Raw genomic sequence first — 3,917 nt, forward strand, 5'->3', positions numbered from 1 at the left:
ACCCTAACTAACTTTGACCTGCAAAATAACAAACTACAAAAGACCAAAATGCAAATAACAAGGCTTTGAGGACTAAAATGCAATTAAAACTAAAATTGATTAAAAAAGTTAATTGAAAATTAAAGTAAAGTGAAACTAAAAATAGAACCAACCAAAGGACTAAAATGAACCAACCACACAAATGAGGTACTTCAAAGTAACCTCTCTCTGTCAAAATTTCATGTGAAATGACCAAAATGCCCCCTAGGGACTAAAATGACTCGAAAATGACTCAAATGCAATTGTAAAATGGTTTTTACCAGGGAATTAAAGCAAGAGTTTATTCAAACAAATCGAAAAGACTCAGAGACAATTTTCCAAAGTTTGAAAGAAATTTTAACATAGGAAATGACTAAAATGCCCCTAGGGGCTAAACTGACTCAAAATGACTTCAAATGTAATTTTTGAAATGGATTTTAACATGGAATTGAAACAAGGACTTATACAAACCAATTGAAAAGATTCAAACAATTTTCAAGGACTAAAATGAGTTTGAATGCAGGAAATGCCTAAAATACCCTTTTTCATGAATTTTGCAAATAATATTGAAATAAAATGCAGAGAAATATGCAATTGATCAGAGACAAATTCAAATGACTTGAAATGCAAGAAAAATCCTTTGGATGGTTTTAACATGCAAGAAAAGAAGAATTGAGTCAGTATTTTTAGGTCCAAAATTAGGGTATAACAACTCAGCCACTGAACGGTTCTCTTGCTTCAAGTTCAAGAATTCCACTTCCTTCTTAGTCCTCAAATCCTCAGGAAAGTACTTCCTCAAAAACTCAGTCTTGAACCTAGCCCAAGCCACAGCTCCACCAGCCTCAAGCCTTCCTTTAGCATTGGTCCATTAATACTTAGCTTCCTCAGCAAGCATGTGAGTAGCCAACCTGACCTTCTGGTCCTCACTAGTCACCATAGCACGAAAGATCCTCTCCATGTTTTGCACCCACTTCTGAGCTCCATCCGGGTCATACCTACCCTTGAACGTCGGCGGACTGTTTCGCAAGAAACGATCCAACCTCCGCTCCTCCGCCTCTCCAGGATCACGATGACTAACTGCCGCCTGCTCATTAACCTGAGCCAACACCTGAGCCATCGAAGTCAAAGCCTGAGCAATCGCTCCATCATCTCTACCACCGGCCATCTCACTTCTACACAAAACCAACCAACAGATAAGAACGACAGCACAACAACACAAGAACAAGTACCGAAGGTAACTCATTACCATTCGCATACTAACAGGGTAAATCAACAAACACTAGTCTATTAGTCCAGACAAGACTGACCACGGCTCTGATACCAACTTGTAACACCCTATTTCTAATAAGCGGTAAAACGCGCGAATATACGTACATATTCTAGAAATAGATGCTACGTCTTCGAATCAATCCACAAAACATACATGCATAAAGATCATGTTACACAACATAGCAGCGGAACATACATATAATTCATAAAACATCTCTGGATCTCAACAAAATACAATTGTATTCTCCAATTCTCAAATAACAAATAACATCTCAACTCCAAATACATAGTCCAAAAATAAAACTAACATGCAAGAACTATCCTAGATCAGAGCCCTAATCTAGACACTTGCATAAAAAAAGGAACTCCACTCCTCGGCATCATCAAGCAAACAACTAAGCATCCTGCACTCCATCTACCCGTCCATACGGAAAGGTAGGTGGTAAACCACTGAGGGTTAGCATTACATCATCATAATCCACGAAAAACATTTATCATGAACATTGGAAATGAAAGAATATATTCAAGAATAACAATCCATACATATATTCACAAGTATCCACAACACATGCATATTATTCTTTACCATCATACCAAGTTCATCTCAACAAGTGTATCATACACATATCTCAAATTCACCTTGTCAATCAACAATTAACCCTCAATAATTCAATCCACAAATTACAGTTAGCAATCAATCATAAAACACATTGCAATGCAATTCAATTCACCAACAGTTTATGCAATGATTCTAGACTCATCTAGATGCATGTGGTACCAAATCACCTCCAGGTCGTCACCTTCGATGCAACAAAAACATCGTACTCACCTCAATTGGATATAAAATCCGCCACCATCAGTCTTGGATATAAAATCCACCACCATCAATCATGAATGCATGAACATATGACTCAACTACAAATGCATATGTTCACACAAACAATAATCACCTCACCATCACCAATACTTGTATATATGAAACCATCAACAAGTCACCACCAATTTAACATATATACAATCACCAACAACATCAAAAATCACACAACATGAAGTTGTCTCATAATTACACCACCAATCATCTTCACATAACATATAGCAATTCTCCGTAAAGGATTCACAATCAATTGGTTCTCAAAAGTCCTATTTAGTCAAGTTCGTCTCTCAAAATCACAACATTAAATTAATTGAACATTTAAGTCAAAACCAAGTAAACAAGCTCAATTGCCTATGCCTTGTATTCTCACAACCCACATGTGTGTGCAGTAGAGGTTACGTAAGCATTTCATCGGCCAAATGCGACGAATTAATGAAAATCGCAAAGTTCGTCTCAATCATCATTTTTCAAAGAATTTCTCAATTTCTAAGTAAAACAAGTAGGTTCACTACATCACAGTTTAACCACCTTAGTTGCACTCTTAAAAATCAAGATTTCAAAGATTAAAAACATTCCACAAGGATTGGGTCGACTTAGAACTAGTTATGCGGGATTTTTCGACAAAACGTTTCAAGAGTATTTTCCCCATAACTTGCAAACCAAAAATCGTATTCAAGTCAAACCAACGCCCTTAGAAAGATAAAAATATTATCTACAATTTTCATGTTTGTACCATAAACCAGTTCACGACTGAAACGAGTGAAAAAGATGCGAGAGTGAAAAACAGGAACCCTGTCCTGCTACAACTCGCCACTGCGAGTTGGCAGTCACTCGCTGTTGCGAGTAAGCTTGCTCGCAGCTGCGAGTTATGACAGTTCAGTCTCGGGAAAAAGAGCCATTTTCACCCCAAAACCCCAATTTTAACTTCCCAATGCCCAAAGTTGATCCCAAGGTTCATCCAAACATTTCTAAACATGAAAAGACATTCAATTCCATATAAAATTTGTCCTAAAACATTCTCTAAACAAAATTCATTTGACCCATTTTTCATCATACATTCAAAAACAACACAAAGTCATAGCAAACTCCACAATTATGATTACCCAATGTTTTAATCATCAACAACAACATCTCTCAACCACAACAGCAACTAATCATCATGAACTTATCAACAATTCATCACAACAACACATCATATCATCGTTTTTGAACAAAAATGCAAAGCTCACATATAACCACAACTTAAGCATGTAATTTCATCATCAACAACTCAATTAACATTTAATTTACATACCCAAACATTGCATCAAAACATGTACACGAATTTACAATCAATTAGACTCAATTCAACAATTTCACAAAATGGGTAAAATAAAAAAAAAATGTGAATTATGGTTGAAATCTAACCCTCTTACCTCTAACACCAAGATCCTCTAACCCAAGCTTCAATTTAGCTCCTAGATGATGAATCCCCTCTTTGCCTTCTAACCCTTGTTGTTGTTCTTCTCTCTAGCCTCTATCTCTTCTCTTCTCAAATGAAATGAAATGTGAAATGTTTGTAAAACCTAATTTCACCAGCAACTAGAGTTTATATATATGCTCTACTCAATTGGGCTTACCTCTCAAACCTTAATGGGCTTAACCCATTTCTATTCTAACACCCAAAATGTCACTACTTACTTAATGGTAAATTATATCACTAATGGTCACTTAACGGTAATTAAAATAATTACTACACCTTTTTGTAACTTGGTAA

At 36.1% G+C, this 3,917-nt stretch overlaps 1 long non-coding RNA gene across 1 annotated transcript; it reads right to left on the bottom strand.

Annotated features, from left to right (window-relative positions):
- Positions 1 to 1,469: 1,469 nt before the first annotated feature.
- LOC146958021 (uncharacterized) lies at positions 1,470 to 3,714 on the bottom strand. Its single transcript, XR_015020218.1, has 2 exons — positions 3,577 to 3,714; positions 1,470 to 1,702 (listed from the first exon to the last, which is right to left on the bottom strand). It is a non-coding gene; the product is annotated as an uncharacterized LOC146958021 (long non-coding RNA).
- Between the last annotated feature and the right edge of the window lie 203 nt (positions 3,715 to 3,917).

Source organism: Medicago sativa, chromosome 1 (genome assembly GCF_051527215.1).
Source record: "Medicago sativa cultivar Bolivia chromosome 1, Bolivia_mono, whole genome shotgun sequence".
Lineage (NCBI taxonomy): Eukaryota > Viridiplantae > Streptophyta > Magnoliopsida > Fabales > Fabaceae > Medicago > Medicago sativa.